Below are 26,732 nucleotides of genomic sequence, written 5' to 3'. Positions count from 1 at the left end.
GCCTTACAAATAGCTGTGAAAAGAAGAGAAGTGAAAAGCAAAGGAGAAAAGGAAAGATATAAGCATCTGAATGCAGAGTTCCAAAGAATAGCAAGGAGAGATAAGAAAGCCTTCCTCAGCAATCAATGCAAATAGAGGAAAACAACAGAATGGGAAAGACTAGAGATCTCTTCAAGAAAATTAGAGATCCCAAGGGAACATTTCATGCAAAGATGGGCACAATAAAGGACAGAAATGGTGTGGACCTAACAGAAGCAGAAGATATTAAGAAGAGGTGGCAAGAATACACAGAAGAACTGTACAAAAAAGATCTTCACCACCAAGATAATCACAATGTAGAGCCAGACATCTTGGAATGTGAAGTCAAGTGGGCCTTAGAAAGCATCACTACGTACAAAGCTAGTGGAGATAATGGAATTCCAGTGGAGCTATTTCAAACCGTGAAAGATGATGCTCTGAAAGTGCTGCACTCAATATGCCAGCAAATTTGGAAAACTCAGCAGTGGCCACAGGACTGGAAAAGGTCAGTTTTCATTCCAATCCCAAAGAAAGGCAATGCCAAAGAATGCTCAAACTACCGCACAATTGCACTCATCTCACACGCTAGTAAAGTAATGCTCAAAATTCTCCAAGCCAGACTTCAGCAATACATGAACTGTGAACTTCCAGATGTTCAAGCTGGTTTTAGAAAAGGCAGAGGAACCAGATATCAAATTGCCAACATGCACTGGATCATCGAAAAAGCAAGAGAGTTCCAGAAAAACATCTATTTCTGCTTTATTGACTTTGCCAAAGCCTTTGACTGTGTGGATCACAATAAACTGTGGAAAATTCTGAAAGAGATGGAAATACCAGACCACCTGACCTGCCTCTTGAGAAACGTACATGCAGATCAGGAAGCAACAGTTAGAACTGGACATGGAACAACAGACTGGTTCCAAACAGGAAAAGGAGTTCGTCAAGGCTGTATATTGTCACCCTGCTTATTTAACTTATATACAGAGTACCTCATTAGAAATGGCTGCGCTGGAAGAAGCACAAGCTGGAATCAAGATTGCCGGGAGAAATATCAATAACCTCAGATATGCAGATGACACCACCCTTATGGCAGAAAGTGAAGAGGAACTAAAAAGCCTCTTGATGAAGGTGAAAGAGGAGAGTGAAAAAGTTGGCTTAAAGCTCAACATTCAGAAAACGAAGATCATGGAATCTGGTCCCATCACTTCATGTGAAATAGATGGGGAAACAGTGGAAACAGTGTCAGACTTCATTTTTCTGGGCTCCAAAATCACTGCATATGGTGACCACAGCCATGAAATTAAAAGACGCTTACTCCTTGGAAGGAAAGTTATGACCAACCTAGATAGCATATTGAAAAGCCGAGACGTTACTTTGCCAACAAAGGTCCATCTAGTCAAGGCTGTGGTTTTTCTAGTGGTCATGTGTGGATGTGAGAGTTGGACTGTGAAGAAAGCTGAGCACTGAAGAATTGATGCTTTTGACCTATGGTGTTGGAGAAGACTCTTGAGAGTCCCTTGGACTGCAAGGAGATCCAACCAGTCCATTCTGAAGGAGATCAGCCCTGGGATTTCTTTGGAAGGAATGATGCTAAAGCTGAAACTCCAGTACTTTGGCCACCTCATGCGAAGAGTTGACTCATTGGAAAAGACTCTGATGCTGGGAGGGATTGGGGGCAGGAGGAGAAGGGGACGACAGAGGATGAGATGGCTGGATGGCATCACTGACTCGATGGACGTGAGTCTGAGTGAACTCTGGGAGCTGGTGATGGACAGGGAGGCCTGATGTGCTTCGATTCATGGGGTCGCAAAGAGTCAGACACGACTGAGCGACTGAACTGAACTGAAAATCTGCAGTTTGATCAGTAAGGAGCTTGAAACATACAAACTTTTTCTATAGTTGCTTAGTCAATAGATTATTATAGAATGTTGGTTTTGAGACATAAAATATACAGGCAGTGTGAAACTCTGACCAATAGTGGTAATGGGTAGCATTTACTGAATACACAGTATGGGCAGGGGCTGTTCTATCTACACACTTTCTAAAGTATTATTAGCTCATTTACTATTTACAACCCTATCAGATGTTGTTTAGTCACTAAATCATGCCCGACTCTTTGTGACCCCAGGAACTGCAGCATATCAGGCTTCCCTGTCCTTCACTGTCTCATGGAGCTTGCTCAAACTCATGTCCATTGAGTCAGCGATGCCACCCAGTCATCTCATCCTCTGTTGCCCCCTTCTCCTCCTGCCCTCAGTCTTTCCCAGCATCAGGATCTTTTCCAATCAGTCAGTTCTTCAGATCAGTTGGTCAAAGGATTGGAGTTTTAGCTTCAGCACCAGTCCTTCCAGTGAATATTCAGGGTTGGTTTCCTTTAGGATGGAATGGTTTGATCTTCTTGCAGTCCACGGGACTCCCAAGAGTCTTCTCCAGCACCACAGTTGGAGAGCACATCAATTCTTTGGCACTTAATCTTCTTTATGGTCCAACTCTCACAACTGTACATGACTATGGGAAAAACTATAGCTTTGACTATATGGACTTTTGTTGAGAAAGTGATGTCTCTGCTTTTTAATATGCTGTCTAGGTTTGTCATAGCTTTTTCTTCCAAGGGGCAAGTGTGTTTTAATTTCATGGCTGCAGTCACTGTCCACAGTGATTTTGGAGCCCAGGAAAAGAAAATATGTCACTGTTTCCACTTTTTCCCCTTCTATTTGCCATGAAGTGGTGGGACCAGATGCCGTGATCTTAGTTTTTGAATGTTGTGTTTTAAGCCAGTTTTTTCACTCTCTTCTTTCACCTTCATCAAGAGGCTCTTTAGTTCCTCTTCCCTTTCTGCCATTAGAGTGGTATCATCTGGATATCTGAGATTGTTGATATTTCTCCCAGCAATCTTGATGCTAGCTTTTGATTCATCCAGCCCTCCATTTCACATGGTGTACTCTGCATATAAGTTAAATAAGCAGGGTGACAATGTATGTACTTGACATACTCCTTTCCTAATTTTGAACCAGTCTGTTGTTCCATGTCCGGTTCTAACTGTTGCTTCTTGCTGTGTACTGGTTTCTCAGGAGACAGAGAATGTGGTCTGGTATTCCCATCTCTTTTAGAATTTTCTACAGTTTGTTGTGATCCACAGAGTCAAAGGCTTTAGCATAGTCAGAGAAGCAGAAGTAATTTTTCTGGAATTCCCTTGCTTTCTCTATGATCCCACAGATCTAAGTCCAGTTTGTACATCTGGAAGTTCTCAGTTCATGTACTGCTGAAGCTAGCCTGAAGCATTTTGAACATTACCTTGCAAGTATGTGAAGTGCAATTGTATGGTAGTTTGAGCATTACTCGGCATTGCCCTTCTTTGGGATTGGAATGAAAACTGACCTTTTCCAGTATTGTGGCCATTGCTGAGTTTTCCAAATTTGCTGACCTATTGAGTTCAGCACTTTAACAGCATCATCTTTTAGGATTTTAAATAGCTCATCTGGAATTCCATCATCACTAGCTTTGTTTGTTGTAATGCTTCCTAATGCCCTCTTGACCTCACACTCCAGGATGTCTGGCTCTAGGTGAGTGATCATGCCATTGTGGTTATCCAAATCATTAAGACCTTTTTTATACAGTTTTCCTGTGTGTTCTTGCCTCCTCTTCTTAATCTCTTCTGCTTCTTTAGGTTCTTGCTGTTTTTGTCCTTTATTTTGCCTATCAGATGACAAACCCTATTTTACAGATAAGGAAATTGAGCATGGATTGGTAAATAAATTGCCCAAGTTCCCACAGCCAATTGGCATCTGAGTGGCATATTTCCATGTCTGCCACAATGTGTCACCAAGATTAGGTGCAATGAGGTTGTGGAAACTATAAGCTGTGTGTGTCTAACTGGGGTATGCTCATGCATATTAATATCAAGCAGTAAATTATTTCAAATAAGATTTAAATCAGTCCTGAATATTCATTGGAAGGACTGATGTTGAAGCTGAACTCCAGTACTTTGGCCACCTGATGCGAAGAGCTGACTCATTTGAAAAGACCCTGTGCTGGGAAAGATTGAAGGTGGGAGGAGAAGGGGGCGACAGAGGATGAGATGGTTGGATGGCATCACTGACTCAACTCATCATGGACATGAGTTTGAGTAAACTCCGGGAGTTGGTGATGGACAGGGAGGCCTGGCTTGCTGCAGTCCATGGGGTCACAAAGAGTCGGACATGACTGAGCGACTGAACTGAACTGAATATATTGGGTAAGCAGGTAGAGCTTCACCATTGAAAAGGAACTCGGTTAGTTACTTGGAGCTCAAAGAAAATCATCTTGGGAAGTAGTAACAGGAATTTTGACTGATATACCAGATTTGAAGTCTTAGGTGCTGGAAGAGGTCTGAGATAGCAATTCTGTTCATGTTGGTTGTGTGAGTCAGTTTGCACTGCAGTTCGGTTTGCTGAAAGCAGATGATGAGACAGGGACGTCTGGAGTCAGCATTGTAGGATGGATTGTCCCACTCTGCCCTTTGTACTTCTTCCTCCCTCAGATAGTATATGGCAGCCATGGGCAGGGCAGGAGCCAAAGCTGAGGCAGACCCTGAATGTGCTGACAGCTGAAGGCCATCTGCTTATCATACCTTTGGCTCCTGAGCAGGGAGGCAAGTCCTTTCTTGAAGAAGGATCTGAGTGGCACATCTCCATGCTCGCCACAACATATCACCTTTGATATACAAGTGGTAAATTAATACAATTTTCATTAATTTCTGTAAAAGTTAATAATAACTGTGGTGTTGTGTGCTTTGCGAACTTTTGAGATTTTTTGGGGGGGAGGTTCAGGGTTTAGGGGGTTGGGGGAGGGGAAATTGGATGAAGGCAGTCAAAAGGTACAAATTTCCAGTTATAAGATAGTATAAAGGATGCAATGTACAATAAGATAAGTGTAATTAACACTGCTGAATGTTGTACATGAAAGTTAGAGTAAATCCTGAGTTCTCATCACAAGATACACTTTTTCTTTAACTTTGTATATGTATGAGATGATGGAGGCTCACTAGTGAAAACCACTTTGTGATGTATGTAAATCAAATCCTAATGTTGTACATTTTAAACCTGTATCATGTGGTATGTCAATTATATTTCAATAAAACTGGAAGAAAAAAGATATATGGAATTTTTCAGAGAATTTTGTGACCACAAGTGGGAGATTTATTTATTTATTTAGAATTAGATTTATTTATTTTTATTGTGTTGCATCTTCATTGCTCTCCATGGGTTTTTTTTTTTCTAGTTGCAAAGAATGGGGGCTACTCTCTAGTTGCAGTGTGTGGGCTTCTTAATGTGGTGGCTTCTCTTGCTGCAGAGCACACACAGGTTCTAGGTGCATGAGTTTCAGTAGCTGTGACACATGGGCTTAGTTGCTGTGTGGCATGTGGAATCTTCCTGGACCAGGGATCAAACTTGTGTCCCCTGCATCGGTAGGTGGTTTCTTATCCACTGTACCACCAGGGAAGTCTGAGATTGATTTATTGCTATTAGATTTACAAGAGTTATGTAAGTGCTTATAAAATTTGACTGGCTAGATGCTAGATGTATTACATTTGTAATTGTAGTTTAAAATATCCAGGAAAATTTAATTATTTAAATTTTAATTAAATATTCAAGAAGTATTCAGTACATTAAGCTTGTGAATTAATTAAACCATAGAGTGTAAGTGAAAGTTATTGTCCATATTTCTGTGCAAAGATTATGAGATTTATAAATAGACTAGCAAGATTTATAAATTAAACTTTTTAAAGGCTTAAGAAATATGTTTATAATTTTAATTTTTGCTTATTAATAAACTAGTTATGTCAATTATCGGTTTTTACTGTAGCTTTTATTCATTCCCAGGACTTTGCCCATTCCCTCTATGTTAAATGATTCTCAAAACTGTAACATGAGTCCTGACTTCCCACTTGAACTTCAGTTCTAGATTTTCAATTCTGTAGACTTTCTCTTTGAATGCATAACAACAGCTCAGATGCAGTATGTCCAGAACTGTACTAAATCTCTCCTAAAGAGATTTAGGAGAGCTTTCTTAAAGATTTAGGAGTGCTTTCTTAAAGACTTCATTTTTGTTAAAGATTTTATTGTAATATCCCAAACTAGCAAGCTTTTGGAGTCAGTAGCCACTGTTGACTCATTTTCATATTCCACACGTACAGGCATTCGATTATTTTTTTCTTCTAATATTTCTTAGAATCATCCGTATCCCTTCATCAGTATTGCAAGTTCTCCAGACAAGGCTCAAGAAATGTTCCTTCTCAATTATCACCAAGGTCTTTCTAGCTTCCAATTTTTTCCCAGTTAATTGATTTTGCATACCGAGCTTTCATATTTTAGAATCTTGAAGTAACTCACTAGTTCTTCTATGTCATGGCTTAGAATCATAAAACTTTAGAGCTGAAGAAAATCTTTAGAAAACAATACAGTCTTCACTCAGTACCTGAAGGAGATTGGTTCCAGGACTCCTAAGCCTGGATACCAAAAATTTGTGGATGCTCAAGTATTTTTTCTAAAATGTCATAGTATTTGTATATAATTTACACACATCCCCCTGTACATTTTAAATTATCTCTAGATTACTTGCAACACCTAATACAATGTAAATGCATGTAAATATTATAAATACAATGTAAATGTTAATGTAAATAATTGCTGATACTTGGCAAATTCAAGTTTGGCATTTTGGAGCTTTCTGGAATTTTTTTCCTGAATATTTTTGATCCAAAGTTGGTTGAATCCTCGGATATGGAACCTGGAGATACATAAAGCTAAACGTACAATGTAATCCCCCTTTTCCCCAGCCTTATGGAAAGGAAGACTGACTCCTAGAGTTATCGAGTGACTTTGATGTCAGTACTGGTTACAAGGCTGAAATAGATCTCAAGGTATATGGGGCATGGTTTAGGATTTTTTGGAAAATTAATTAATTAATATGTCTTGCTGTGCTGGGTCTTCATTGCTGCTTGCAGGCTTTCTCTGGTTGTGGTAAGCAGGGGGGCTACTCTTCGTTGTGGTGCACACGTTTTAGAGCTCGTGGGCTTCCGGAGTTGTAGCATAGGCTCTAGAGTGTAGGCTCTGTAGTTGTGGCTCTCGGGCTTAGTTGTAGTTGCTCTGAGGAATGTGGGATCTTCCCAGACCAAAGACTGAACCCATGTCCCTTGCATTGTTAGACAGATTCTTATCCACTGTACCACTAGGGAAGTCCAGGATTTTTTTTTTTTTTTTAATCTCCCATTGTACTGGAACATTTAACTGTTCATTTGGCAGACATGCTATAAATATTTTTTTGATATATAAATTAAACCATTTTTGACTCTTTGTTAATAAATTCTTTTTCTGTTGCAAATGATAGAAATCCACTCCATAAGCAAAAAAGTTAATATCTTGACTCACTGAGAAGTCCATCAGTATGTGTATGTGTGGGTTCAATAACAAATGATGTCAGGGCTCTGTTTGACTCTCTGTCATGATAGGCCCTCTCTACATGGCAGGATAATGGCTTCTGTACTGTGCTTAGTCGCTCAGTCGTGTCTGACTCTTTGTGACCCCATGGATTGTAGCCCCCCCAGTCTCTTCTGTCCATGGGGATTCTCTAGGCAAGAATAGTGGAGTGGGTTGCCACGCCCTCCTTCAGGGGATGGGATCTTCCCAACCCAGGGATTTCACATTGCAGGCGAATTCTTTACCGTCTGAGCCACCAGGGAATAATGGCTTCTGGCATTCCCAAACTCATGGAGGAAGAGGGCATCTTCCCCAGTAACCCTGGGGAAGGGTTCCCAGAAAGGCCTTTCATTCACTTTTGGGTTATGCCTGTGAACCAAATACACTGTCCAAGGAAGGAGTACTCAGTATGGTCAACTTGGGACACATTTGTTTGGGGGATACAAGTTTATTCTGATTCACCAACAGAATCTCATGGAAAGGGTGAGGGACCATTCCTAAAAGGAAGGGATTCTGGAAAAGTGGAATATATCCACCAAATTTACTCTCCTTGCTCCCCATATCTGATCAGCTGCCATGAAGTCCTCTACTATATATCTCTTTGTCCAGCTTTTTCTCTCCAATTCCACTGCCATTGATTTAATCCAGGATCCTATTAGTAATCTCCCAATCAATCTCCTGGCTACTACCAATCTCTCTATCAAATTTATCCTGTGCACAAAGAAGCACTCTACACACTGAAGTCATTCCCTTATTCAAAGCTATCCCCATCGTCAGAGTGATTAACTCCTTGGCTTGGCATTCAAGGTTCTCGCTAAATTAGTTTTGTTTTTTAAATTTTTTTCAACTTGATGGCAGTGGAGGTGCTAGGTGGGAAGGGAGGTAAGGAAGGACTGATGGTCTGGAGTTCTCTCTCTTCAGCTGGTGGTCATGTGAACACATGTTGTTGTGTTGTGGTGTGTTGTTGTTGTGATGTGGTCATGTGAGTTGTTCTGGCTTAAATGCCCAAGTTTGGGGTATTCATTTTGCTGTTGACTGAAATGCCAGGGGATAGAGTTATTATTTATGGCACGTGCATGCTAAATCACTTCAGTCATGTCTGACTCTTTGCGACCCTATAGACCATAGCCTGCCAGGCTGCTCTGTCCATGGAATTCTCCAGGCAAGAATACTGGAGTTGCCATTTCCTTCTCCTTGTTTATAGTATTTTTAAAAATTATTTATTTATTTGGCTGTGTCAGGTCTTAGTTGAGCATGCAGGATCCTTAGTTGTGGCATATGGGATCTAGTTTCTTGACCAGGGATTGAACCTGGGTCCCCTCATTGAGAGTGTGGAGTCTTAGCCACTGGACCACCAGGGAAGTCCCTGGTGTTTTTGATATTAATTTTTATCCTGGTAATACAAGCAAAAGGTTCAAAAATTCAAGTAGCACTAAAAGAATTATAAACATTAACAACAAAAGAAATTCCTTTGCCCCTCCTTCTGTGCAACCACTTGAAACATTTTGTTCCATTCTTTTTGGTATTTACCTCCATATTTCTCAATGAATATGTGTATAATGCTATTTGCTTACGCATGACCCATTATCATTCTGACTCCAAATCTACTTAACCTTAACATCTATAAAGCCCTTCAGTTCATTGGCCCAGTCCTTCAATGTCCTAGTTCCAAAATCCTGAGAAAGGAACCCAGTCCCAAATTATGTTTTCACCCACCACTGAGCAACCTTGGGGTGGGCTGTTCTTGAGTCTCTACTTGGAACTATGTCAGGAGTGGAGTGTGGTGTGTGAGTGGTCTGGGCTGGCTCTAATAACTCAGGGTCTGACTGTAACTGAGGTCACAGATCGATACACTCAGCTTAATTACAACTCTTTGCTAGCAAATCTTATCGCTTTAGGCTGCAAATCTAGAGACTACGTTTCCCAGACATCCTTACAGCTTGGATTAATGAAACATCGTTTCTATAAAATAGATGTAACTTAGCCGGTTAAAAGTGAATATTCTAAGGTGGAGGCTGCCACTTTTGTTGTTTCTACTGGCACATTGTTGCATTTCCTGGGACAGTTCCTGTGGAGGTACCAGCACTCAGCCCCTGAATTTCATGGGTGATAAGAGACAGAGAGCAGGGCATCCATTCTGCTTTGGCATTGGATTGGCATCCAATCCAATCTGATTCAGATTGTTCGAGTCAGCAGCTGCAGTGATGGCTTCCTTACTCCCCAGCTTAGTAAGTGTGAAAGGAGAATGGTGCCCAGAATAACCCAGTTCTGTAATACTGTTCTGGATGTCATGCCTGGAAGTGCAGCCTCAACTCTGTTCTCCTAGCCCTTTTAGTGATTTAATGAATCCCCAATTCCTCCTATTAATAGTCAATCCCTTTCTGTTTAAATTAGCTAGAGTGAAACCTGTCATTTACAATTGAATTCTAATGCACCTTTCAAAAGTGTTCTTTAAATATTTGTTCAAAAATTATTTGATGGGGACAACAAGAAACAATTTTCAATCAGTTAAAGTTATAGACAGGTCTCTAAGCAGTGTCAGTAGTTTGAAACAATTTGGCAATATATTTTACCATAAAAATAATTCTATTATCTTTTCACTTTTCTTTTGTAATTTTTCTGAACCAGGTACGTTCTTTGAAGCTGTATCAAAAGGTTCGAAATTTGTATTTTAAAATTGATCACTGGTTTCTGGCCAACAGCACTCACTATCCATGAATTCTGGTTTCAGATTTGATCTGCCTGGTGAATTTCATCTAATTGCTCCTGACTAAATACAAGATACAGAAACATATGATAGATTTAGCTAGAGTTGGGGAGCGCTGGGAGGCAGAGTGAATACAGGTCTTGGAGGAAGACTTGTTTCAAGCTGCACCTCCACTTTCTGCTACTTGTGCCGTCTTGTTCAGTTCAGTTCAGTTCAGTCACTCAGTCGTGTCCAACTCTTAGTGACCTCATGAACCGCAGCACGCCAGGCCTCCCTGTCCATCACCAACTCCCAGAGTCCACCCAAACCCTTGTCCATTGAGTCAGCGATGCCATCCAACAATTTCATCCTCTGTCGTCCCCTTCTCCTCCTGCCCTCAATCTTTCCCAGCATCAGGGTCTTTTCAAATGAGTCAGCTCTTCGCATCAGGTGGCCAAAGTACTGGAGTTTCAGCTTCAACATCAGTCCTTCCAATGAACACCCAGGACTGATTTCCTTCAGAATGGACTGGTTGGATCTCCTTGCAGTCCAAGGGACTCTCAAGAGTCTTCTCTAACACCACAGGTCAAAAGCATCAATTCTTCGGTGCTCAGCTTTCTTTATAGTCCAACTCCGACATCCGTACATGACCACAGGAAAAACCATAGCCTTGACTAGACAGACCTTAGTTGACAAAGTGATGTCTCTGCTTTTTAATATGCTTTCTAGGTTGGTCATAACTTTCCTTCCAAGGAGTAAGCGTCTTTTAATTTCATGGCTGCAATCACCATCTGCAGTGATTTTGGAGGCCAGAAAAATAAAATCTGTCACTGTTTCCACTGTTTCCCCATCTATTTCCCACGAAGTGATGGGACCAGATGCCATGATCTTCGTTTTCCGAATGTTGAGCTTTAACCTAACTTTTTCACTCTCCTCCTTCACTTTCATCAAGAGGCTCTTTAGTTCTTTGATTTCTGCCCTAAGGGTGATGTCATCTGCATATCTGAGGTTATTGATATTTCTCCCGGCAATCTTGATTCCAGCTTATGCTTCCTCCTGCCCAGCGTTTCTCATGATGTACTCTGCATATAAGTTAAATAAGCAGGGTGACAATATACAGCCTTGACGTACTCCTTTTCCTATTTGGAACCAGTCCATTGTTCCATATCCGGTTCTAACTGTTGCCTCCTGACCTGCATATCGCTTTCTCAAGAGGCAGGTATTCCCATCTGCTTGGTGTTCCCATTTCTTTCAGAATTTTCCAGTTTATTGTGATCCACACAGTCAAAGGCTTTGGTATAGTCAATAAAGCAGAAATAGATGTTTTTCTGGAACTCTCTTGCTTTTTCCATGATCCAGAGGATGTTGGCAATTGGATCTCTGGTTCCTCTGCCTTTTCTAAAACCAGCTTGAACATCTGGAAGTTCACGGTTCACGTATTGCTGAAGGTGGCTTGGAGAATTTTGAGCATTACTTTACTAGCATGTGAGATGAGTGCAGTTGTGCGGTAGTTTGAGCATTCTTGGGTACATCTTAATTTCCCTACCTGAAAATAGGTTTAAAAACAGCAACATACAATAATTTCTGGGTTTAAATGCAATCATACATGTAAAATACTTGGTATAGGGCCTAGTTATGTAATAAACATCCAATAAATGTCACAATAACACTATTTTTTTAGTTTTAACTTCCCTGTATTGTATTTCAAGCAAGAGCAAATTTATATTCCTCTGCCTGTTTATGAATTTCCCTGTAGAAGCCTTAACTGTTTCTATCATTACTAATTATTCCAGTGACATTTCAGTTTCCCTTACAGATTAATAATTTGGGTAACTGCCCAACTCTTCACCGTTTAATCCAGCTCTGGCTGTGGTTAAGGAAGGATCACGTTCCTGAAGGAGGCAGTTCAATCAGAAAAGGACCACAGCAGGTATTGCTGTGAGGATAGGTCACTTTTTGTCACTTTAAATCATGACACACTTCACAAGTAAAGGCTGCACATTCCTTTTCTAGACACTGCAGTTGAGACCTGGTCTAGAAGAAATAAATGATTGAGCCCCAAAGTGTGGCATATCAGATATTGTCTTGTATTTGGGGTGGAGGGGCAGGTAGTATTCTTGTATCAAGAACTTAATTTAAAAAAACTAAGGTTTTATACATTAAGAGTAATTTATCTGTAACTTCATACCTTACAGAGCACCTTCACAATCTCTCTTATTCCAACTTTGAGACAATCCATATAGTTAAGCAAGGAGGTGTTCTCATTCATACTTTACAAATGAGGAGTTAGAGGTTTCCAGAAGCTGATGGAGTCATGCATAGTCACACATATGTTTTTTGGCAGAGGCAGTGCTTGGAGCAATTTTCCTGATTCAAATCAATGTCTTTCATGCTTCTTCTCCTTCAGAAAGTTTTCTGAATTAGGATAATGCACTTGTAGAGTGCTCCTGCTAAGTTATTGATTTTTGGCTAAAGAATATGATCTGAACTGTCATTTGAAGGAGCATTATGTTCTAGGGTTGTCCTCTTATTGAAGGTGAAAACTAATCTTACTCTCTTACTTTCTTTGGAAGGTCAATGTTAAACTTTTAAAAGATATCCCTTTAAAAAGAATGCCAGAGTGGGCATTTTTTAAAAGCCAAAGTGAAGGTTTGCAAGTAATTTAAACACTCAATTACTTGGGGAGAGACTAAAATGCCAGGGGCTGGGGTGATTTATGGTGCTGTGCAGAGAGCCAGTATATTTTATTTATTTGTACAAGAGTGGAATCCTGGCTCTGGATCATTTCTTGACTTGTTTGAGAATCTGGGCAAGTCATTTATTATGTCTGTATTTTTAAATTATAGCCTTGCTTCAAAGATGTGCTCTGTGAATAAATGAACCTTTATTTGTAAATCTTGTTTAAATTTCTCTGATGAAAGGCACATCAGTTGTTGATAGTTGTGAAGGGTAAGAACATTGTAATAACAATGAAAATATCAGTTGTCTTGAATTTATGAAGTAGCATTGCTCTGAGAAGCTTTGAACACTTTCCAGGTGTTATGTATTCTTTAAAAACCTATAATTACAAACATTTCCTATTATAATTTTTTTATAGAATTGAGCAAAAAAGATTTAAGTGTTCTCTCATTTTATCTTCTCCTATCCTTCCCATTCCCCTTACTCACCAAAGTTCATAGTTTTTTGTGTCTACAGATACACATATTCACATACAAATGTATATAATTGTTTAATGCAGGAGACCTGGGTTCGATCTCTGGGTCAGGAAGATCCCCTGGAGAAGGGGATGGCAACCGACTCTAGTATTCTTGCCTGGAGAATCCCCATGGACAGAGGAGCCTGCAGGGCTACAGTCCATGGAGTTGCAAAGAGTCAGATATGACTGAGCGACTAAGCACACATGTTACCAATTATTCTGCAACCTGTTTTAGCTTAATAAATATTTCTTAGAGATACTTTCATGTTAGCATATAAAACTCTTTTTAACAGTTGCAAAGTATTCTACTTAATTTATTTAATCATTCTCTAATGGAAAGGTTTTTAGATTGTTTCTAATCCTTTAGCGTTAGAAACAAATGCTACAATAAATGTCTCTGTTTATCTTTGTGCATCTATGTGTGTAGCTCTGGGGCTTAGATTCCTAACAAGGAATCATTGGCTTAAACTTTAAGCCTTTCAGGGTATATGTTAAACAGTGCCTCCCTACAGCTGGTACCTATTTCCAAAAATAGCACATGAGAATACCTATCTCCCATACCTGTGAGAATATTGTTTTGTATGTTATCATCTTTCTAAAACTCGAAATTTAATTGATTAAAAAGTCTCATTTTATTTTGCATTTTCTTAACTATGAATGGGTGAATTTAACTCAGATGACCATTGTATCTACTACTGTGGGCAGGAATCCCTTAGAACAAATGGAGTAGCCATCATGGTCAACAAAAGAGTCCGAAATGCAGTACTTGGATGCAATCTCAAAAATGACCGAATGATCTCTGTTTCCAAGGAAAACCATTCAATATGACGGTAATCCAAGCGTATGCCTCAACCAGTAATGCTGAAGAAGCTGAAGTTGAATGGTTCCATGAAGATCTAGAAGACCTTTTAGAACTAACACCCAAAACAGATGTCCTTTTCATTGTAGGGGACTGGAATACAAAAGTAGGAAGTCAAGAAACACCTGGAGTAACAGGCAAATTTGGCCTTGGAATACAGAATGAAGCAAGGCAAAGGCTAATAGAGTTTTTCTAAGAGAACGCACTGGTCATAGCAAACATCCTCTTCCAACAGTACAAGAGAAGACTCTACGCATGGACACCACCAGATGGTCAACACTGAAATCAGATTGATTACATTCTTTGCAGCCAAAGATGGAGAAGCTCTATACAGTCAGCAAAAACAAGATCAGGAGCTGACTGTGGCTCAGATCATCAACTCCTTATTGCCAAATTCAGACTTAAATTGAAGAAAGTAGGGAAAACCACTAGGCCACTCAGGTATGACCTAAATCAAATCCCTTATGATTATACAGTGGAAGTGAGAAATAGATTTAAGGGCCTAGATCTGATAGATAGAGTGCCTGATGAACTATGGACTGAGGTTCGTGACATTGTACAGGAGATAGGGATCAAGACCATCCCCATGGAAAAGAAATGCAAAAAAGCAAAATGGCTGTCTGAGGAGGCCTTACAAATAGCTGTGAAAAGAAGAGAAGCGAAAAGCAAAGGAGAAAAGGAAAGATATAAGCATCTGAATGCAGAGTTCCAAAGAATAGCAAGGAGAGATAAGAAAGCCTTCCTCAGCAATCAATGCAAAGAAATAGAGGAAAACAACAGAATGGGAAAGACTAGAGATCTCTTCAAGAAAATTAGAGATCCCAAGGGAACATTTCATGCAAAGATGGGCTCGATAAAGGACAGAAATGGTATGGACCTAACAGAAGCAGAAGATATTAAGAAGAGGTGGCAAGAATACAGAGAACTGTACAAAAAAAGCTTCATCACCCAGATAATCATGATGGTGTGATCACTCACCTAGAGCCAGACATCCTGGAATGTGAAGTCAAGTGGGCCTTAGAAAACATCACTATGAACAAAGCCTGTGGAGGTGATGGAATTCCAGTTGAGCTATTTCAAACCCTGAAAGATGGTGCTCTGAAAGTGCTGCACTCAATATGCCAGCAAATTTGGAAAACTCAGCAGTGGCCACAGGACTGGAAAAGGTCAGTTTTCATTCCAATCCCAAAGAAAGGCAATGCCAAAGAATGCTCAAACTACTGCACAATTGCACTCATCTCACACGCTAGTAAAGTAATGCTCAAAATTCTCCAAGCCAGGCTTCAGCAATACGTGAACCCTGAACTTCCAGATATTCAAGCTGGTTTTAGAAAAGGCAGAGGAACCAGATATCAAATTGCCAACATGCGCTGGATCATGGAAAAAGCAAGAGAGTTCCAGAAAAACATCTATTTCTGCTTTATTGACTATACCAAAGCCTTTGACTGTGTGGATCACAATTAACTGTGGAAAATTCTGAAAGAGATGGGAATACCAGACCACCTGATCTGCCTCTTGAGAAACCTATATGCAGGTCAGGAAGCAACAGTTAAAACTGGATGTGGAACAACAGACTGGTTCCAAATAGAAAAGGGAGTACGTCAAGGCTGTATATTGTCACCCTGCTTATTTAACTTCTATGCAGAGTACATCATGAGAAACCTTGGGCTGGAAGAAGCACAAGCTGGAATCAAGATTGCTGGGAGAAATATCAATAACCTCAGATATGCAGATGACACCACCCTTATGGCAGACAGTGAAGAGGAACTAAAAAGCCTCTTGGTGAAATTGAAAGAGGAGAGTGAAAAAGTTGGCTTAAAGCGCAACGTTCAGAAAACTAAGATCATGGCATCTGGTCCCACCTCTCTTGGGAAATAGATGGGGAAACAGTGGAAACAGTGTCAGACTTTATTTTTTTGGGCTCCCAAATCACTGCAGATGATGATTGCAGCCATGAAATTAAAAGACGGTTCCTCCTTGGAAGGAAAGTTATGACCAACCTAGATAGCATATTCAAAATCAGAGATATTACTTTGCCAACAAAGGTCTGTCTAGTCAAGGCTATGGTTTTTCCTGAGGTCATGTATGGATGTGAGAGTTGGACTGTGAAGAAAGCTGAGTGCCAAAGAATTGATGCTTTTGAACTGTGGTGTTGGAGAAGACTCTTGAGAGTCCCTTGGACTGCAAGGAGATCCAACCAGTCCATTCTGAAGGATATCAGTCCTGGGTGTTCTTTGGAAGGAGTGATGCTAAAGCTGAAACTTGAGTACTTTGGCCACCTCATGCGAAGAGTTGACTCATTGGAAAAGATTCTGATGCTGGGAGGGATTGAGGGCAGGAGGAGAAGGGGACGACAGACGATGAGATGGTTGGATGGCATCACTGACTCGATGGACGTGAGTCTGAGTAAACTCCGGGAGTTTTGATGGACAGGGAGACCTGGTTTTGTGGTTCATGGGGTTGCAAAGAGTCGGACACAACTGAGTGACTGAACTGAACTGAACTATGAATGAGGTTAAATATCTTTTATAACTTTATCAACCATTCATATTTACTCTTCTGTAAATTGCCCATTCATTGGCTTTCTCATTTTCCCTGTTTCTTATTGCTTGGTAAAATCTGTGAAAATGCTATGATGATGAATGCTGTCTTAAGCATATTTCTTCTAACTTACTGTGTATCTTTTAATACATTGTTAAGTTTTTTCCCCTGAGGTAAAGTTTCTAATATTTATGAAATCAATCTTTTCATTTATGGTTTATGGGATTTGTATCTCAATAAGGACATTCTTCCATCGCTTCTATCCGAAGGTTATAAAAAATCATTCTTTTATTTTCCTGTTGTGTTCAAAAGCACCAAGTGCTCTTTTATTCTTGTGGTGTGTATTATTCTGAATAGCTGTGACAAAGGGGCCTACCTTCATGTTTTTCCAAATGTTTAGCCAATTGTTTCAGATCAATCAAAAATTGTTCATTTTAATCCCAATGATGTGAGATACCATCTTTCAAAAATACAAAAATTCATACTTCTTGATTCTCTTTCTGGATAGAGCTATTTGCCTATATCTGCATTAACATCACATTATTTTATTTTTACTATTTATACAGCTTTATAGTCTATCTTGATATCTAATATGGAAAGTTCCCCCTTCTTATCATCCCTCCCAAATTGCAGTGCTGTATCTTTTTCTTTCATAGTAATATTGGAATAAGTTTTACAGATTCTACAAATTATGATCTTGGGGTTTTGACTGGAATTGAACTTAATTTATAGATTGAATGTTGGAGAGTTGGCATTTTTATAGTGCTGAGTCTTTTCATTCTGGATATTGTGTGTTTTTCATTTAGTATTTAGGCTCATTATTTAGGCCTTCTTTAGGATTTACAGTATGTTTATATAGTTTTATTTATCTAAATCTTACCATTTCTTACAATGTTTTCTATTTATAGTTATATTTGCTATTATGAATAGAGTTTTTTCATTCTAATTGTTTACTATTGTTGAAGTGAAAAGTGAAAGTGAAGTTGCTCAGTTGCGTCTGACTCTTTGTGACCCCATGGACTGTAGCCTACCAGGATCCTCCGTCCATGGGATTTTCCAGGCAAGAGTACTGGAGTGGGGTGCCATTTCCTTCTTCATAACTATTGCTAAGAGAAGAGTTATGAAGGTACTTATTTGGTTGACAAGTCTATTAACTCTCTCCTCTGTCAGGGTCTCTTTTATTTTCCTTTCAGTATGGAAGATTTCAAGCATATAAAAAGTTTATAGAGTAATTATGATCCTCCATGTACCCATCTCCAAGCTTCAACAATTACCAACATTCTGCCACTTCTTCATTTCTTGTTTCTTCTGTAAACCCATCCACTTACCCACTTTCCACTACCCAAATTAATTGCAGTTACTTTTCACAGTTCTTTTTTTTTTTTAGATTATAAAAATTAAAAGTTTATTGAGTAATAGTTATAGATTCACATGAAGTTATAGAAATAATACAGAGAGATCCCATGTACCCCTTATCCATTTTTCCCTGTTGGTAACATCTGGCAAAACTATAGTAAAACAACATCACCAGGAAATTAACAATGATGTAGTCAAGTTAAAGTATTTCCACCCCCGCAAGGATCCTCATGTTGCCCTTGTCTTGGTCTTTTCTCTCTACATCCTGCTGCTAGTGAGTCCCTGGCAACCACTTATCTTTTCTTCATTTTTGTAATTTTGTCATTTCAAGAATGTTAAATAAATGAAATCATACAGTATGTAAACTTTTAGGATTAGATTTTTTTCATTTAATGTAATTCTTCGGAGATTGCTCAGAATATGTATCTATCTTTTGTTCTTTTTGTTGCTAAACAGTATTCCATGGGCAAAATTGCACTGCTGCTGCTGCTGCTGCTAAGTCGCTTCAGTCATGTCCGACTCTGTGCGACCGCATAGGCGGCAGCCCACCAGGCTCCGCGGTCCCTGGGATTCTCCAGGCAAGAACACTGGAGTGGGTTGCCATTTCCTTCTCCAATGTATGAAAGTGAAAAGTGAAAAGTGAAAGTGAAGTCGCTCAGTCGTGTCTGACTCTTAGCGACCCCATGGACTGCAGCCTACCAGGCTCCTCCATCCATGGGATTCTCCAGGCAAGAGTACTGGAGTGGGGTGCCATCGCCTTCTCCGCAAAATTGTACTACTATTTGTGTAATCATTTTGAAGGACGTCTGGATAATTTCCAGTTTGGGACTATTATGAATAAAACTGGTATAAACATTAATGTTCAGACTTTTGTGTGAACATGAGTCTTCATTTCTCTAGGATAAATGTCTAAGAATGCAATCGTGTATAGTATTCAATATATAGTATTTGTATATCTAGTTTTTTAAGAGACTGCTTAATTGTTTTCCAGTTTTGCTGCACTGTTTTACTTTTCCATTAGCAGTGTATGAGTGATCCAGTTTCTCTGCATCCCTGCTAACATTTGGGGTGATCTCCATTCTATATTTTAGTCATTCTGATTGGTGCATAGTGGTACCTCATTGTGGCTTTAATTTGCATTTCCCCAGTGGCTGGTGATGTTGAACATCTTTGCACGTACTTATTCGCTCTCTGTATATTCTCATTGGTGTAATATGTCTCTGCTTTTTGTTTTTAAACTACTGTTGAGTTTTAGTATTGAGAATTCTTTATATATTCTGTATACTAGTCCTTTGTTGAATACGTGGTTTGCAAATATTTTCTCCCAGTCTATAGTTCATCTTTTCATCCATTATACATGGGCTTTCACAGAGCAAAAATTTTAAAATTTGGAGTCCAATATAACAAATTTTCCTTTTATGGATCATGTCTTTGTATGGCCTAAGAACTCTTTGCCTAGCCTTAGATCCTAAAGGTTTTTTTCTTTTTTCTTTTCCTGTTATCTCTCAGCTCCAAATTCACCTTCTGTACCCTGGGATGCTAGGGCTGTGAGCATGTGCTCAGTCGCCAAGTTGTGTTCGACCCTTTGAGACCCCATGGACTGTAGCCCGCCAGGCTCCTCTGTCCATGGGATTTCCCAGGCAAGAATCACTTGACCGGGTTGTCATTTCCTTCTCCAGGAGATCTTCCTGACCCAGGGATCTAACCCATGTCTCATCTCCCTGCATTGGGAGGCAGATTCTTTACCACAGAGCCACCAGGGAAGCCCATGCTAGGGTTATTAGTGCTCTACAAACTGTTTACCAGACCTCTGTGTCAGCTTGCCTCTTGTTCGGTTGCTCAATCATGTCTGACTCTTTACAACCCCATGGATTGCAGCACACCAGGCTCCCTGTACTTCCCCATCTCCTGGAGCTTGCTCATACTCACGTTCATTGAGTCGGTGATGCTATCCAACCATCTCGTCCTCTGTTGTCCCCTTCTCCTCCTGCTTTAAATCTTCCCCAGCATCAGGGTCTTTCCCAATGAGTGGGCTCTTCGCATCAGGTGGCCAAAGTATTAGAACTTCAGCTTCAGTATCAGTCCTTCCAATGAATATTCAGGGTCATTTTCCTTTAGGATTGACTGGTTTGATCTCCTTGATGTCCAAGGGATTCTCAAGAGTCTTCTCCAGCACCACCATTTGAAGGCATCAGTTCTTTGGTGCTCAGCCTTCTTTATGGTCCAACCCTCATATCCATACATGACTACTGGAAAAACCATAGCTTTGACTATATGGGCCTTTGTTGGTAAAGTAATGTCTCTGCTTTTAAACACGCTGTCTAGGTTTGTCATAGCTTTGTGGGGTGGGGTGTTACGATTGCACTAGAAAACTGACAAAAAATGACAAAACTCAGGGCTTTAAATAAGCTCAAGTCACATTCAGACATCAGAGAACTTTTATGGCAACCCTAAAAAAGTCTCGTTTCTGGTAGCTTTAAGACTATCTTTATTAAAAATGTGACTGGGTGAGTTTCAGAATCATAACAAGATTGAATTCACAGACTCATCATATTGTTTATGTGAAGTCAGGGCCTTGGGAACAAGTGGGATTCTGAGACTTAGATTAGACTTGCCTGTGAGCTCAGCTGCTTCAGTCGTACGGACTGTAAGTATCAGGCTCCTCTGTCCATGGGATTCTCCAGGCAAAAATACTGGAGTGGGTTGCCATTTCCTCCTCCAGGGGATTTTCTTGACTCAGGGATGGAACCATCGTCTCTTGCATTGTACGTGGATTCTTTACCACTGAATCAGCAGAGAAGACTTGGATAAACCTAAATGCCCAAGTCTGTCTGAACAAGCAGAAGCAGCACCTCTTCTTATGACTAAGAAGATGGACCTTTCCTTCTTTTTTTTTTAAATTAATTTTTATTGGAGTATAGTTGCTTTACAATGTTATGTTAGACTTTCTGTACAGCACAGTTAATCAGTTATATGTACATATATATCTGCTCTTTTTTGGATTCCCTTCCCATTTAGGTCGGAGAAGGCAATGGCACCCCACTCCAGTACTCTTGCCTGGAAAATCCCATGAATGGAGGAGCCTGGTAGGCTGCAGTCCATGGGGTCACTAAGAGTTGGACACAACTGAGCGACTTCACTTTCACTTTTCATTTTCATGCATTGGAGAAGGAAATGGCAACCCACTCCAGTGTTCTTGCCTGGAGAATCCCAGGGACGGGGGAGCCTGGTGGGATGCCGTCTCTGGGGTCGCACAGAGTGGGACACGACAGAAGCGACTTAGCAGCCCATTTAGGTCACCGCAGAGCATTCAGTAGAGTTCCCTGTGCTACACAGTAAGTTCTCATTAGTTATCCATTTTATACATGGTATCCATAGTGTATATGTGTCAGTCTCAATCACCCAATTCATCCCACCCCTGACCTTTCCTTCTTGAAGACTCAGTGATCACCCTACTTGAGGCAGCAACCTTGCAAGGGGTTGCTATTCTCATTAAGACCCATCTTCATTGTCCATTATTTTCTACTCTATACATAAACTAGAGTCAGACCTTAATATGCTCACACAGAACAAATGAAGATTCTGACCTGATAAGAAATTGCTTCTACTTCAAAATAAATGTTGAAGTTTGATTAGTTTGATTAGTAGAGGCCCAGGAAATATGTTTGAGAATAGATTTGAAGGGTATTACACCAAAAAGAACAGAATATAGTTTTGTATCAGGTTTAGCATATTAATATGTGTACATTTAACAGATATTCTGAATTTAATGTTTTAGCTAAAGCTAGAAGTGGCTCAAATAGCTTGCTTGGGTAACTAAATTGTGGACTCAGTGATGACCTATGGCCAATGAAGTTTGATGCCATAACTTCTCTAGCATAATATATAGAAGGATTCCGAAGGATAAGTAGGTAGGAATGCTGGAATAGATTTTCATGCATGACCTACTGTGATAGTGTGACTTTAAAAAGATTTATTTGGCTGTGCTGAGTCTTAATTGTGGCACACGGGATCTTTGATCTTCTGTGAGGCATGAGGGATCTTTAGTTGCAACATGTGGGATCTAGTTCCCTGACCAGGGATCACACCTAGTCCCCCTATTTTGGGACCATAGAGTCTTAGGCACTAGACCACCAGGGAAGTCCTGATATTATGACTTATAATAAGAAATATTCACAGACAATTCCTGACTTCAGATGATTAGGCTTATGATTTATTTTTTTTTACTTTAAGATGACGGGAAAGCAATCTGTATTCAGTGAAAATCTGTATTTATTTCATGTTTTGAATTTTGATCTTTTCCTGGGCTAGTGATATGTGATCTGATAGTGTCTTGTGATTCTGGGCAGAGGCAGAAGCCACAGCTCCCAGTCTGCCATGTGATCATGAGGATAAACAGCTGATATGCTTAACCCATTCTGTACCCATACAACTGCTCTGAATTTCACTTCTAGTGTAGTATTCAGTAACTTACATAAGATATTTGATACTTTACTACAAAGTAGGATTTGTGCCAGATGATTTCAACCAACTGTAGGCTAATGTAAGTGGTCTCAGCATGGTTAAGGTAGGCCAGGCTAACCTATGATGATTGGTAGGTTAAGTATATTAAATACATCTTCAACTTAAGATAGATTTATTGGCTCTTCCCTGGTGGCTCAGTGGTAAAGAATCCACTTGCTAATGCAGGAGACTCAGATTCGATCCCTCGGTCAGGAAAATCCCCTGGAGAAGGAAATGGCAACCACCTCCAGTATTCTTGCCTGGGAAATCCCATGGATCAAGGAGCCTGGCGGGCTACAGTCCGTAGGGTTGAAAAAGACATGACTCAGAGCTAACACAAAACAACAACCCCATCTTAAGTTGACGATGATTTGTGTTTGATTTTTGTTCCCATTTCCAACACAAAGCTCCTAAAATCCGTGGAATTTCCTAAGTGATAAAAGCAAGACAGTTGTCTTTGTATTTATAACAAACCCCTTTCCACGACTGAGTTTATGTTAATGAAGGGACTTTTGGAAAGCCCCTAGGAATGGGGACTGGTTGCCAGGGTATCCACCCAAGTGATTAGAGGGTTGAAACTTTCAGTCGCACACCCTCTGACCTCCAGGGAGAGAAGAAAGACTGGAAATTGAGCTCAATTACTAACGGCCAATGATTTAATCAAGCATGCCTGAATAATGAAGCCTCTGTAGAAACCCAAAGGATGGGAATCAGGGAGCGTCCTGGTTGGTGAACACATTCATGTACTGGGAGGGCAACACACCCTAAGTCCCACGAAGGCAGAAGCTCTTGTGCCAGGACCCTCTCAGATTCACCTTATGTATCTGTTCATCTGTATCCTCTACTGTAACCTTTGTCCCATAAGAAACTAGTAAACATAAGTGTTTCCTTGAGTTCTGTGAACTGTTCTAGCAAATAATCAAATCCAAGTTGGGGAGGTCATGGAAAACTATAACTTAGAGCCAAGGCTGACAGAAATTGTGGAAAACCTGGGGATCTTCTACTTGCAATTGGGATTTGAAGTGGGGTGGGGTCAGTCTTATGGGATCTGATGCTGTCTCTAGGTAGCTAATGTCAGAATTGAGTTCAATGGTAGGATACCCAGGTAGTGTTGCAGGATTGCTTGGCGTGGGAAACCCCACACATCTGGGGTTAGAAGTCTTGTGAGTTTGGAAGTAGTGAGAGTGAAGGAGAAACACAGAATGTAGTTTTCTTGCTCAGTTGGTATTACTTCCTTCTTACCTCTCCCAAGAGATTCCAGAAGACAGTTCCTTCCCTAAAGGATTAAATACATTAGAGAGGAATACACAAGGTTGCATGACAAGCTCTATGGTGTCTCCTCTGTAGCCCAAGAATGATAGTGGAAGAGATGGGCACAATACCATCTTTTCATCACATTTTATTTATCTCTCTCTGACTTTTTTTTCCTCTCATAAACACTCATGTAGTCTTCATTTCCTGGAAATGCTCAAGGAAGTAAGATATGTTTGCCTTCTAGATATGATAGTTTTATTGCTGACTGGTGTATAACTCTGGTGAGTCCCTTTAGGTAGGGATGGAATTTCAAAGACTGCTGAAGATAATAGCAGACCAGGACCTAGGGGTTCTCAAAACTTCACTCCTAGTTACCAAAAATAAAAATGAGAAATGGGGGTAATTATGTAGGCAACTAAGATGATATGTTCCTGGTTAAGATTGTTAGCTATTTTCCAGTTGTCCCAGGATGCATAATTCCATCAGTGACATGCTTTTAAAAATTTCAAATTAAACCCCAATTGACATATGAAAAGCAATTAATTTTATCACTCTCCTAATAAACTATATTGAATATTTTTGGAAAGTGAAGTCATTTCACTGATAATTTTAGTAGAATGATATTTGTGTTTTCAGAATTATTGAAACATTATAGATGTGCTGAAATGCTTTACCTTATCACTGATTTAGTAATACTTTGTTTTCTAGACTGAGAATAACAAATCATTTCTAAAAAAAAAGAGAGAAAACTTGCAATAGTCTGAAGGAGAGTATATCTGGCAACAGATCTGTATATATCTACTTTTTAAAAAAAATCCAATACCAAGTTTTTCTTGGTTGTAAATTCACCAAGGCTTGATTAATACTATAAGCTCTTGGCCTGACCTTGGAATTCCTAGAGGAAGAAAGTGCTTACCATAGCATACAAACTTGTAGTAGGTTCACCTGAAGGTGGGGAGTCATCAACTGAAATCAGATGATTTTTTCTTCTTATAGTTTATTCGTTTGATTGCCTCACTTTTCTCAAATCTGAATGGGACCAGGCCAGCAGGTCTATGTATGAGTGGCTTATATGGAAACCCTTTCATTTACTTTTCCAAACCTTCTCTCAAGCTGTCACTTTTCCAGCATCTATTGATGTATCTCAGGGTATCTGTGCTCCTGTAGGATTTTAAGCCTATGAGGAAATGTATCCAAATAGCAGATAAAACTAAAGGGCTTCACTGCTGTCACCCTGCCTTCCACTCTGGTTGCAACGGGGACACTATCTGTGTTCACTCTTTCCCTGCTCTTTTTTTCTTAGCTCAGAAAGCAGAAACCAACTATGGCAACCACGAGAATGAATACAGCACTGATTCTCCAAAATTTTGGTGTCAAGAGTGCTTTACACTTTCTGTGATGGTTTTCTTTTTCTTTTTTTTGGCTGTGGGTGTTACAGGATCCTAGTTCCCCGAACAAGTATTGAACTCCAGTCCATGTCAGTGAAAGTACAGAGTCCTAACCACTGAACACCCAGGAATTCCTAAAATATATTGTTTTGATTGAAGCAGATGAAGAAAACCCATCATCACACAGATGTGTAATTGGAAAAGAGAGGAGAATTTTAATAACTTTTTTCAGAGAAATGTAGATTGTAACTGTTGATACTGCACTGAAACTTGACCAGTGCAAATTTCTTAAAGATGGTTCAAATGTGGAATCTGAAAATTTAGCAGTGAATGCTTTTTATTCTATTACATTAAAATCAAAGGATCTACTTTGCACTTTGAAACTTTTAATTGCCCATGCATGATTTTGTAACATCATTCTTTGGTTATTTGGACAATACTGGTTCCCTGAATTATGAAGATCTTTCAAGTGTTGACACATTTAGTCATACAACATCAAAAAATTATGTTTTAAAACCCTTGGTATCATAAAAGAGTCTTAAGTTATATTGGAATGATGTCATGCTTATGCTGATTAAAACTTCAGTAAGTTTTAAAAAATTCTGATATTTGCTATTGAAAGTTAGAATGTTATTGTTGGCAACAAATACTGTCATCTGTTTACTTTGCAGTGACAGGCTCACTTCATTCATTTTTGAGACAGTGTCTGCCAGATATGTAATGGTTTGCCTATTATTCTTTTAAGAAATAATGATGTTCCATGAAAAAAGCAGCTAAGTCAGCTTGCAACTCAAACAATTGTAATACAAGTGCTTTTTCTCTAGACAATCACCATCATATTTCGGTTTTCAATAGACGTGCTTTATATATACTTCCCATTTTGTCAGACAGAATATTAAAAAGATATAAAGGTTGATATTTTAATAACATTAATAATGTTTACTGCTTCATTAAGGCTATTATGTGAACCTCACTCCACCCTGCCCCCCACCTCCCATCTGTGTCTGGTGATGAAGAATATAATGGATGCAAGTAGCAGTTAGGTGCCTAAGGCATCAGGAGTGTCATCCACAATCATTTTTCTTCTACCAGTGCAAATGTCAACATAGTAAAAAAGGCAAACAGCCTGTCAGTATTATTTTGAAAACAGTTTTTATCTCACAGACCTCAAATGAAAACAGCTAGTCCAAGATATGAGACAGTGACATAAATCTAGAGTTTAAGTCTTTGTGGCATCTGGGATCCTAGTTTGCCAACCAGGGATTGAACCCTGCCCCTCTGCTGTAGGAATGCAGGGTCCTAACCACTGGACTGCTGGGAAATTCCCTTAAGTCTTTTAATATAATTATCTTGAATTCCCCCAGCCTACTCTTCTTTATGTCCTTGTTGTGCTGATCTTGATTTTTTTTTTCTACTATATATATATATATTTTTTTTTTCCTACTCTTATATCCCCGTCCTCTTCTGCCTGTGT

The sequence above is a fragment of the Bos indicus genome, chromosome 15 (assembly GCF_029378745.1).
Source record: "Bos indicus isolate NIAB-ARS_2022 breed Sahiwal x Tharparkar chromosome 15, NIAB-ARS_B.indTharparkar_mat_pri_1.0, whole genome shotgun sequence".
In the NCBI taxonomy this organism is placed as follows: domain Eukaryota; kingdom Metazoa; phylum Chordata; class Mammalia; order Artiodactyla; family Bovidae; genus Bos; species Bos indicus.
The sequence above is the reverse complement of the archived record's forward strand: the minus strand, read 5'-3'. Positions refer to the sequence as shown.